Source organism: Mus caroli, unplaced genomic scaffold (genome assembly GCF_978045245.1).
Source record: "Mus caroli unplaced genomic scaffold, Mus_caroli_1 scaffold_7, whole genome shotgun sequence".
Lineage (NCBI taxonomy): Eukaryota > Metazoa > Chordata > Mammalia > Rodentia > Muridae > Mus > Mus caroli.
The window spans coordinates 118,339,177-118,351,752 of record NW_028227262.1 but is presented as its reverse complement, the minus strand read 5'-3'; the positions used below and the strand labels follow the sequence as shown (position 1 = coordinate 118,351,752).

Sequence of the window (12,576 nt, the reverse complement as noted above, 5' to 3'; positions counted from 1 at the left end):
TGCATAATCCCTCCGTAGGGTACAATTTTCACAGTTTGATAGCAGCACAAGAAAGCTTCTGAAATAGAAGTGGGGTCTGAAAGTATGTGTTCCCATGAGTCCTGGGTGATTGACATGACTAGTGTGCTTTCTGACTTTGGGGGGTTAGGTTGCTTAGATTACAATCAAATTTTAAGGTGACCATGGGGTGAAACACACACTATCAGGAAGACATGAAGTGGCTTTACTACTCAAATAAAATTAAATTCCAGGAAATAAAATCCTTAAAGGGGCTGGTTGAAGAGAAGAGGGAAGACAATACCTTATCATTAAAAATCGATCAGATACTTACTAAGTGCGTCTCTGAGGATTCCTTACGTTTCAGCCACTGGCAGTTCTTGGATTACACAATACTTTCACATGCATTATCTTATTTGATCTTCTCAACAAGTAGGGAGGCCAGAGAGGGATCTAAGGATGAGGAAATGGCATCTCAGACTTAAGTGCTCCTGAAGACGGCCACGGAGCACTGGCAGGTGCTTGGGGGGGGGCCCTCCAAATACTTTGTCCTCTGTCCCTCTGACCCCCACCAAGTACTGTGCCATATTGTCTGAACAGAGGACTCCAAAGGAGAAAGATTATGTTCTCGACCCTCAGGGTGTTTATGGTCAGTTGAGAAAATAGATTTGCCAAGCAGAAGACTTTAAATTGTTAATCTGCAATCTGGATAAAATAGGCTATAAACACAGTTGAGCTATTTTAATGGGAAGGTAAAATGCTATAAACTCTACCCTGTGCCCTGAAAATGAATACAAATCAAATGGATGTTTCTAAAGTTTTCCATCATTGTCTTTGGGAGAAATTCCTCAGCAGGAGGCAAGTCTTGTGCAGGTACACGGGAGCATGAAGATACTTGGTGTTCAGAGATCTTACTGGCTTCTGTTGTGTTTCCTACTAACAACTAGAAGCCTGTGGGAGGTTCTCTTGGCCATTGTTCAGCCCTTTAAACCATTAGAGAGGCTCCAGTTTTAAGGGGAAGATTACCTGCAGGGGTTTCCAACCTCTCGACATTGCAACATCAACATCAGCATCTACAATGTTGTAGGCCACATCTGTAGCTGTCTTGGATGCATATAACTATGTTTTCCAAGCTCCTAATTGTCCCAGAAGCAAAATTCCATGCTGCGTCTCTGTTGTTGTCTTTTCAGCAGCACAGGCCTGTGCTGAGACAGCTGTGGTCCAATCACAGTGTGTCCCTGCTTTTGTCTGTCTCACTGCGAGGTACAGTGTCTGGGAGGCCCTGTGGGGACTTGCCAACGCTTCAGCAAGCAGCTGGCCATGGTGATTTTACAAAAAGTGCCTAGCCAGGTTCAGCAGCCTCTTAGACAGTTCCAAGATCGTCTTCCAGATGCTCATTGGTAAAGAATCCGATGGAATAGGCCTGCCTAGGGATTATGCCATAAGGTTTTGTCTGCTGTCACGGAGGCCTTAAACAAACCCCCCTCTCCCCCGTTGCAGCACGTGGGCTGTTAGGCACCATGCTGAGTAAACATGATAACAGGAAAACCATTGGAGGTCCCATCAGAACAACCCACCTCTCTACACTGAGCACCTTCGAGCCCACGTGACACGAGCCTGTTAAACCCAAGTATGCAGCCATGCCCATTGGACTACTCTTAGCCTCAGAGTTTCATTCTCTGACTTCCTCTTTGAGGAGGGAAATGGATTTCTGCTGAGTCACTGCAGCCTTCCTTTTCTCCTGTGGTTGTAAACACAGCCTCTGGGACTGGCTCTATCGCACACTAGCTGTGTAACCTTGGGAAAGTTACCAGAGAATTCCTGACGCCTTCCGATCCTGATATGTGGCACCATGATAATTATAACAGCTACCTCAGAAAGTTACTGTCCGGTTTTGGCCCCGGGGAGAGCTGTGAACACTGTGTAAGATGTGTTCTGGGCTGTGTTATTGTTTGCTCTTTGCTGCTGTTCCTCTTGCTGCCTGTTCCGAGTCTGTTCCGGGTACCGCAAGAATGAGAAGATGCAGTAGGTGCCCTCAGTGGGTATACAGTGTATATGATAAATCACCGTGGCATCTTCTTTGCTCAACAGGTGGGAGGAAGTCACAGCATGTGCTTCTGAACCTGTGCTTGCCTTGAGGAACAACGGCATGACACGGGGATGTGGACGCTTTCAACCAGAAGATTCTGTACGATAGTGTCGGCACACAGTAAGTGCCGAGCGCCATAGAAACGGTTTTTCCGCTTTAATTGTTAGGCTGGCAGAATGAGTGCTGAGACGGAGCATGTGGCCGGAGATTGAGGGCGAGGAGGTGGTGGTGCTCCTGGGGACGTCTTCCAAGAGGCAGTATCCTTGAGCTCGGCTCTGATCAGTGAGTAGGCGTCAGCCAGTAAGAGAAGAGGGCTAAGAGTGTTCCAGGCAGAAGGAACATTGTGTGCAGAGTTAGGGAGGCGTGAAACAGCACAATACACTCGGGGAACTCCAAGCAGGCAGAAGTGCGAGTGGCGCCCCATCCTTACTGAGACATACAGCGTGCGTTTGTTAAATTAGTATTAGAGATTGGAGGCTGGGAAATGTTGCTTGATCATTCGGGCCTGTAGCATTAACCGAACAACCATTGAGGAGGAAGTGGCTAAGAGGCTTTTAATTGTTCCCTGTATACGTGCTCAGTGCTATCTCGGATCTGCATCAACCACTCCTTTTTTCCCCCCTTTCCTTTTTTTTAATTTATTTTTAATTTTATTATTTATTTATTTATTTATTTTTGCTTTTTTTTTCCCCCCAAAATTGAGATAGAGTTTCATGTAGCCCAGGCTGGTCTCATATTTCCTGTGTAAACCAAAGATACCCTTGACTTCTGTCTTCCTGCTTTTACCTCCAAAGTGCTGAGATTACAGGCCTATGCCAGCATGCCCAGTTTTATGCGGTCATGGGGTTCCAGTCTTGGCCTTTGTGCAAACTAGAGCAAGCGTTCCATCCACTTAACCATATCCTCAGCCCCTTCTTATCTTCTTCTACGGGGAGTTAACCCTTTTCTTCCAGAATGACAGAGATGAATCCGAATGGAGAAGCTGGGGTCCCAGAATTGGTACCAACACTTCTGTGGGTAACATGTTGCTTTAGATCAGACGTCAGCAAACCCTGTCCTAAAGATCAGGCCCAGTGCAGTGCCCTGGCCTAGGATTCCATCTACTAGGACAGTTCATCCCTCTGTACACATTCACTCATCCTCCTACAGGTTGGCCTATGCTCGGCCAGTAACGGCAGGTTCAAGAGAGACAGTGGAGGTAGGCCCTTGAGGCTCGGCTTGGACTCAGCACAGTTACTTCTGGTCCATTCTGATAGCCAGAGCCAGAGAGAGGCACAAAGCCAACCTGGATTGGAAGGGTCCAGCATGCAGCCCCAGTTCTGATCAGAGCTGCTGCAAAGCGACTCTGCAGACAGCAGGGAGACTGGAGGGACAGAACCTGGCCGTGTTTGAAATCCCAAGCAGTAGATCATACTCTGGAGCAGCACGCATCCCAACCACAGATTTTTTAAAAAGTCGTCTCTGGGTCTCACGGGGAAAGATGTATTCATCATACCTGTCTGTTCAGCCCCCACCCACAGCTGTGAGTCATCACTCTCTTCAACTGAAGGGACCATTATCCTCTAGCACATGACAGACACAGAGGGGGAGGAGAATGGGGCTCCTTGGTGAGGCCCAGACCCACATTCCTGCCCCTACCTGATGAATTTCACTAGGGAACCAGGCTCGATTTTTAACCCATTAAAGACATAAAGGAAATTGTTATCCCAGACGAAACCAGTGGCTGAACTGAACATCCTTTGGGACTAATGTCTAAACAGACCTACACAAAATACTCTTGCTCATCACTCCGTGCCCCTCTTAAGTGCAGGTGGCATTAAAATTGGTCACTGATGTCTCTCTGTATAGATGGGACTGAACCAACAGATATGGGACAGCTCCTTTACTCACTAGCTGTTGGCTGGTACCCCCCCACCCCATTATTGCTCTCTCTCTCTCTCTCTCTCTCTCTCTCTCTCTCTCTCTCTCTCTCTCTCTGTCTGATGTGTCCGGTGTGTGTATGTGTGTGTGTGTTTGTGTGTTATGTTTCTGTTTCTTGGGGTATATGTGCATGTGTGAGGAGGTCAGAGGTAAAACATGAAATGTCTTCCACAACCACTCTCCATCCCATTTTGTTTTGTTTTTTTTTTTTTGTTTTTGTTTTTGTTTTTTGAGACAGGTTGTCTCTGACCCTGGAATTCATCAGTTTGGCTAGACTGGCTGTCCAGTGAGCCCAGGGCTCCCCCCATCTCTGCCTCCCTGCCACTGGGATTAAAGATGCATGCCATCATGCCTGACTTTACAAGGGTACCTGGCATCCAATCCCAGGTCCAGATGCCTGCACAGCAAGCATTCCACCAACTGAGCCACCTCCCTAACCCATCCATGTTCCTGCTCAGTTTGTCAAGATAGGGTCTCACCCTCTAGACCTGTTTGGTCCCGAACTTGTAGCAGTGTTGAGTTTATAATCAGGAGCCACTGTGTGATTTTTTTTTTAAGTTTCTTGCCAGAAATTTGTCACTGTTATCAAACTTGTTTCAATAAAGAATGTTTAGTATAAAGAACAAGGATGTCAAAAACCCTTCATTGCGGTCCTTTCCCTGGTGCCAGGGGATGGCAGAGCACAGAGCTCATAGATAACACTTGTTTGCTAAGAACTTCCTGAAAGGTGACAAACAGAAACCAAACTTTCAGTCAGACAAAAACCACATGGCTTAGGTTTGAGAATATCCCTTCTGTTCCAAAGCCACTCGGGGTCCTTCGGCGTCTGCAGGAAGCTGACGCCCTGACACCAACTTCCATGGAGTTGCTGCTGTTGAGACTTCTGTGGGAACAGCATCCGTGGGTGGAAGGAACATGCCAGATCTCAGGGAACTATTAGATGCCTGTTGACTCAGGCGGCAGGACCAGCTGTGAACAGGAATGTATTTTTACGTAGCCTCAGTGGAAAGGAACAGGCCTGTTGAAATTATTGCCGAGGTGGGGACAGAACCTGCTGAGATATTTGTGGAAGGTTTGGTTTATGGGGATGGGGAGATAGAGTTGTCTCAGGAGGTACAGCTTGAAGATTCTAAATTCAGAAATAATGCTGGGCATAATGGCACATGCCTTTAATCCCAGCATTTGGGAGGTGAAGGAAGGGGGGTCAGGAGGTCAAGGCCAGCCTTGGCTACATGAGACACACACACACACACACACACACACACACACACACACAGAGAGAGAGAGAGAGAGAGAGAGAGAGAGAGAGAGAGAGATTTTGATTGACTGATTTTCTTGGATAGGTCACATGATTGAATGATATAACTACCAGGTAAAGTCCTTTCAAAATTAGACCCCAACAAAGATTTCTTTCTTTCATGTTTCTGTATCTCCCACCCACCTTAGGAATGTCTTTTAAAAACACAAATCCTGCCAGCCAGCTGCCCCTGGAAAGAAGTCAAGTGAGATGACTTCCTGTTCAGGGGGAGGGAGCAGGGGGTGTCACCTCTACTGCCTCTCCTCTCCTCTCCTCCCAGCTCTTAGGCAGCGCAAAGATCTTCCTTCCCGCCGGCAGAGGAAGCCCATCGTGTTCTCTCAGCCCTACCTTGGCATTCCTTGATGTCTTAGAGAAGCAGATGACCCCGGCTGAGCCAGACAGTCAGCAGAACAGCAGCTCTCGATGCTGCGTTTGGAAATTTCCATTCTTTGCTTGCAGCTCTGAAAAAAAAAAAAAATCTAAAGAGCCCAGTAGCTGGGAAATTTCCACAATGGAAAATTTTAACATATTCTTTAGCTCTAAACTGTGCAGGTTTATAGACATTATTTTTTTTTCTTTCTGGTAATTTCCTTCTTTAACAACAAATTATGAACATGGTACCACTGGAGCTGAGGGAACAGGAGGGCAGGGTGACCTAGGGGGTGGGCATAGCTTGCTTAGCAGGAGGCTGCACTATATAACGGTGTGACCGCTCAGAGCACCACCATCCTGAGGCCCGCTGGGTGGGAACTCATCCAAGTTGAGCTCGCTTGCCCAGGAGTACTGCAGGGAAATCTGTGTAGAGCCTTGAAATGGAAAATGCACGGATACAACTTGGGAGCCTGACATGGTGAGTCACGTTGCCAGCAGAAGCAACCCCAAGCAGATGATGATCCTTTAGACCGCTGCTTCCTGAACCTGAACTTAAGCTGTAGGCTCTGATGCAGTCGGTTGAGGGTGGGAGCTAGGCTGCATTACCAACTGATGCTGACCATCCAGGTGATGCTGATGCTGCCCTTTCTGAGGACCACGGTGTGCGGCATAGCAAGACCTTCGTCAGCATGCAGCCAGTGCCCTGCTGGCTGAACACTGCCAGAGGGTGGCTGGAGGTGAGCTCAGGTTACAAAGTTGAGGTCTCAGAATGGAACTCAAAGTCCTCTGGAGAGATGTTCCATGTCAGTCTGGATACAGAGGCTCTTTTAGAATGGAGGGGGTGCACAGCATTGCCAGAAGGCTTGGCTTGGAGAATTCTAGAAATCAGGACCTTTCCAGAGAAACCCATGTGTAGCTGGTGATGGTTCCTTAGCTAAGCCACGTTTCTGAATGGTTGTCCAGCACTGAGTGAATGACCAGTGAACCAGTTCCCAACACTGACTGTACCCGAGAAGAGTCCTGAGAGGCAGTTTCTGCTGCTCATGTTCACTGTTATTGAAATAAAAATTTGAAGGGACTTGGAGATTTTCTTAACAGCTATCTCACCTGCTGGATAGAGGAAAGGAGAGGGAGAGAGGCAGAGGGGAGAGGAAGACAAGAAAAAGAGGAGGTAGCATTATAATCAAGGATGCTGCCACCTCATGATCTGTAGTGTGTCTGCTCCATGCTGTTTTTTAAAGCAACACTTGACCTAGTTCTGACTTTCTATTCAGTTGGACTTGGGGTAGTCTATTAGTCCATACACAGAGGACGGAGCGGAGGGAAAACCAAGGGAGATGGCAGTCATACAAATGTGGTAGTTGCGAGACAGACTTGATCACATGGAGTATTATATCTCTGTCCTGCTATGCTAGCACCCACATGGTAGTTTAAAATGCCCATGACTTTCAGGGTTGCGTAGGGATTTGAACATCTGCAGGTTGGTTGGTAACGTCTTCTTGAGATACTTCCTCCCTGACAAGAGGTGTGATTCAGCATGGAGAGGACACCCTCTGGGCTCTGTAGAGAGAGCTGATTGGTTTCCTTAGCGTGATGTTTGATGAGTCATTCTTCACCTAGGAGTTCTCTTAGGATCTGCAGTCAATCAAACAACTTGCTTGATCCATTTAAAGTCATATTATTATTGTTATTATTATTAATAATAATTACTCAAAGGAGTGCTTTTGTTTTATGCTTCAGGTGAAATTCACATAACAAAATCCACTATTTTAAAGGCAGCAATACAGAAACCTGTAGTGTCTTTGTGACATTGCACAACTTCCCCTTGTATCCAGTTCCTGAACATTTTTATCACTCCCAAAGGGAAGCCTCGCATCCATTAAGTTGTTACTGCCTGAGGCTGGCTCCCTCCTTCCGGAACCTGGTCACCGCCAATTTACTTTCTCTGTGGTTCTCGGTCTGGGTATTTTACATAAGTGAATTCCAACCATGTGTGGCCATTTGCTAAGTCACATCTCCTTAAGAATAAACATTATGGTTATAGGGAAACCTAACATTATTGAGTGCTTTACAGCACAAGGCGTGCGACCCTTACAAGTAGACTCCATATACAGATAAGAACATGGTGATTCAGAGAATTGCCCGAGACCCATACCTTCTGGCCGAGCAACGAAGAGGCTTCCATAGCCAGGCCCACCTTCACTAGAGCATTTCCCACTGGCGGTGGCTCTAGCTCAGCAACCTCTGTCTCCTTGCAGACAGATGGGTAGATAGATACTCCTCAAGTTTAACAACTTCACAGAGCCCTGACTCGAATTCCGAATGCAGCGTTAGTTGCTTACAGCTGCTTTTTTTCTTTTAGCGGTAAGTCCAGGCAAACTCCTTTGAAGAGCTCATTAAAACTGCTAAAATAAAGTCTTAGAAACAGGTGCATTCATTAGCAGAAAATGCAGATGATTATGTTAATATCACATTCAGGTGACAAATTTAAAGGCCTCAGACTCATGAAGGATAAAAGGATCCCCCCCCCCCCCAAGGCTGGAGTTAACTTTTTCTTTTGTGGGCTTTTGTTCTGGGTAGCACGTGACTGACTACAGCTGTCCAAAGTGGGAAACCTGCAGTGTTAGTTCACAGAAATAAAGCTGTCCTATGATATCATGCTCCTCTTTATGATTTCTTGGGCCTCTAGTTATGAAAAGAAAGCTGAGGGATTGTCTACAGCCTTACGGCTGGATCTAGCTTGCCATTGGTAACTTATTGCCCACCAGGCCCAAAGATGATTTGGCTCTGTCGACAGGCGGGGCATTGCGTAGTTTGGCCGCATACACAGACCCTGGTTCTCTGCACTGGAGGAGTAAATCAGTGTAGACAATGATTTTCAGTTTGGACCAAAAATTATTTTTACTGTGCTCTTTTTTTTTTAATTTAAAAAATATTGAGCCTGCAATAAGATTGTGTAAAGTCTTTGTTTTGAGATGTGCATATTTTTGTATTTCCCAGATTTTCTACAGTGAATTTTCAATTTTGAAATAAAAATATTCATTTGCTTATAGTTTTTTCTTTTTTTTTTGTTTTTTTTTGAGACAGCTTATAGTTTTTTCAAAGTATTTAAAAATTACAAAGGAATAACTTAACTTTCTTCCATTAATTAAGTATCCCTGTAAAATTTGAATAATATTTAATTGCCTGGGATATGAAACCTAGACAAGAAATACCCCCAATTTCTTACCTTTTCCAAATCTAGGATATTTGTGGTCATTTTGGTTTTCCATTGGTAAAGAAAAGAGACAAATATGGCTAGGCATCAAGTCATTTAATAAAAAAAATTAATTGTGCAATATATTATTGAACATTTTTTTCAGGTAAGTATGCATACACAGGAGGGGATGCACCTGCCACTTAAAAAGGGGAAAACAGGGAGACTCTTATAGGACCCATATACTTTATTTTTAAAATTTTAAGTTATATACTTGGGGAAGGCTTTGACTAGCTACTTTTTTCTCCAAAATGGTATGCTTAAAATGACTATTTCTGATTGCACAACATGAATACTGAAGGTGCAACACATTTACACAGCATGTTTACAGATTGTGTGTGTGTGTGCACACACACATGCGTGTTTGTGTTCACGAGTGCATGCATACACTAAGTGGATGAACAGTGATAAACTGAGCAATGGCTCCTGTGTAGGATAATCCTGTCTTTGCCTTCTCTCATCTTCAAGTCTTCTCTTCCCCTGTACATTTCCGCCTTCGCTCTCTCTTCATCCCTGCTTTGGGATGGGTTGGGTGAAGGCACACAGTATGTTTGCTACAGTACTAGTGCTCTCATATACAGCATAAGCTCTAGCAATCAGTAGATACCTGAAACCATAGATAGTGTCAAGATCCATAATGTAATTCCTTTTCCATTATAACTTTCTGTATGCTTACTGCATGCAATAGCCATAACTTTTGCAGCTTGGGACTGACTGCAAAGTAGGACACAGTGTTCTGTTATCTTTTTTTCCTACCATTTTATAGGTACAAGATTTGGGTTTTTTGTTTGTTTTGTTTTGTTTTTTTTCTGTAGGTCTCAGAATCCTCAGTGTCTTCTTTTTTTCTTTCCTTAGCAAGTTAAGAAAGTTCACCTCTTTGCTTAAAGGAAACCCTTTATGGCTTCTCTGTTGTCACCACCATCGTGTCTTTAGGCCATTAGTAAGCCACATAGGGGTTACTTGAAGGAATCACTGTGATCTCATGGCAAGTAAACAAGGTAGCCAAGATGGCTGCTGAGTGACTCATGGGCCACTTACAATGGGGATACACTGGGCAAAGGGATAATACGTATCTCAGGAGGGAAAGGCATAAACTTTCATCCTACTTCCCAGAATGACATGCAATTTTAAATTTATAAAATTTATAAAATTTTCATTTTTAGAACTTTCCATTTCATATTTTAAGCCGAAGAATTGCTGAAACCTAAGGCAAGAGGATACAGTTGTATACATATAGGCATACACACTCTCCCAGTTAGGACTGCTCTCATGGAAAGCCTTGCTCCCAGCTGCCACCCTCAGTGTGATTCCCTGGGACTTCACTGATGCAGCTCCTTCACTGCTGGACAGCTCCGCATCGCCTACAAGTACTTTTCCACCCACCTTTCCTTCGTTCAATTCTCTGAGCTGGCACTGTCACAGAAGCCTCCGATTCTACACAAAATGAGGCTGGTGGCCAGCAGAGGCTCCTGTCCTTCTAGCGTGAAGCATCAGCACCGTAAGGAGAGCAGGCTGAGTTCAGAGCCCAGAATCTGAAGATAAACATGAGGTGAACCCAACTGTCCTTCTCATGGATGTCTGTCTTCTAGAACTTACCAGCTAGTCACGCAGCTCGACTGTGACATCTCTTCCCATCACAAACACTCGTCTTATTTCTCATCCTCACTTCATTTAGGTGGATCATCAGAGCACACATAGTACTATAAATTAAGTGAGAAATGGGGGAGGAGGTGGAGGAGGAGAAGGAGGAGGGGGAAGGGAAGGAAAAGGAAGAAGAGGAGGAGGGAGAAGAGGAAGAAGAGTCTGTTACTACTTACAGGACCCAGTCTCAAAGAAGTATAACCCTTAGGGTCCTTGAAGAAAATAAGGAAACTGAGTCATTTGGCTTAAGGACACTTTCATTGGTCCATACAATAAGGGCCAATTTGTGAGCTATGCCTACAAGCCTCAGTAGCCTCCTATTGTCCAGAGGTCTTCCTGGATCACCCTCTTATTCCTCTAACACACTGTGCCACACAAGAAACCCTGAGATTATTTCATATGATAGCCCAATGTTTACAAGTACTGCTTGAGTTGAGCCATGTGTCTCCAAGTCTCCTAAATACTAAATCCTCCTGTTAGAAGAAAGTAGAAGGTCCAGCAGTATTTCAGAACCACTCGTTATGGACACAAAGAATGCAGATAGCAGAAGAAATTCATCTCGGAGGTCAAGTGCCCTGAGAAAACAGCCAGACGCCCCACCCTTTACCCCACCCTGTAAAATGAGCCAAGATGACCAAAGTAGCGATGGGCTTTTGAGAAGCAAATTTGGGTGATGAGTTAAGAAGAGAAAAGGCTGAACTGAGATGTTGGCTAAGTAAGTAGAACCGAGAGGATTTTAGGTGGTTATTATTTAAGGACTTGTAAAGAAATTCATACGTTAGAGAGCACAAAGAAAATAAGAAACCCCCTCTCTATTCCATCACCTTGGGAGCCACTGTGTGCAGGTCCAGAGGCAGATCACCCTATCTCGAGCTACTCCCTGCCCTCCGGAACAGCTATTCCTTGCCCACCTCTGGCAGAACTAATATCCTGTGACCTACTAGATAGAACCTGCTGGGACCTGTTAATTTTGCAGGCCATTACCTCCCACCAACTTCAAAGCTAGGAATGTCATAGGGAGCTCCTGAGCACATGAAAGCCGTCCCTCCTCTGTCTGTACCCATGTCTCTGGTTTGCCCACCCATGTATTTAAACTTGCCTTGATTTATGACTTTCTGCAAAACTATCAAAACTCCATGAAACTGTTGCCACATTGGAACATGGAATTTGAGGTAACCTATGTCTGTTTCCCAAGCTGTTGTTATTCAAAATGGCTCCAAAATAAACCCTCTAATTCCCATTTTTTAACAGATAACCTTTGTGAATGCTAGGGGAACAACATTTCTGCGTCATGTCAGATGTAGAAATAAAGGCTTATTTGTTAATTTACTTGTTTTTTTATTGTGCATTGAGTGTGTGTGTGTGTGTGTGTGTGTGTGTGTGTGTGTGTGTGTGTGCAGGACACACATGCCACAGTGCTAGGGTGGAGGTCAGAGTTCAGTTTTTGGGATTCAGTTTTCTCCTATCTTGTTGGTTGGAGGGCTTGAACTGAGGTCATCAGGAGTGAGCAGCAAGCACTCCTACTCTCTAAACCATCTTGTCAGCCCATTCATTGACTGATTGACTGACACAAGATCTTGCTAGGTAGCCATGCTAGCCTAGAATTCACTAAGTAGCCAGATTTCTCCTATCTCAGTCACCTGAGTGCTAGGGTAGTTTAGAATTGTAGAAAGTGACATGCATTTGGGCTGTTATGTTTGGCTTTAGATAGTCCAGTGAGGAAACCCAAACCCTGACTTCTAAAATCCTCACCTGTAAAGCTATGATAGGAAGACAGTTAATTAGGACCCTCTGTTGATAAGCAGCCATAGCACTGAATGCAATAAACACTAAGGATATTTGAATTTTCTTCTGTATACACATATTCTAATCCTCAGTCAGCTCCTCTATTCTAAAGCATACCTCGACAAGGTAGGAGTGTTTCCCTAATGGTTTCTGTTTAGAAATCAACTTTAGACTGAGGCCTTTGACCATATTAGATAATGAGAGCCGCTATCTAGCTTT

At 44.8% G+C, this 12,576-nt stretch overlaps 1 protein-coding gene across 15 annotated transcripts in view; it reads left to right on the top strand.

The window, feature by feature from the left end:
• Positions 1-12,576, top strand: part of LOC110296538 (uncharacterized) — a 159,193-nt gene that overhangs the window by 65,033 nt on the left and 81,584 nt on the right. For all 15 annotated transcript variants that reach the window (XR_015047669.1, XR_015047670.1, XR_015047665.1 and 12 more), the window contains one exon: positions 2,089-2,206. The gene's annotated coding sequence lies outside the window, so the exon portion shown is untranslated. The remainder of the gene's footprint in view (positions 1-2,088; positions 2,207-12,576) is intronic.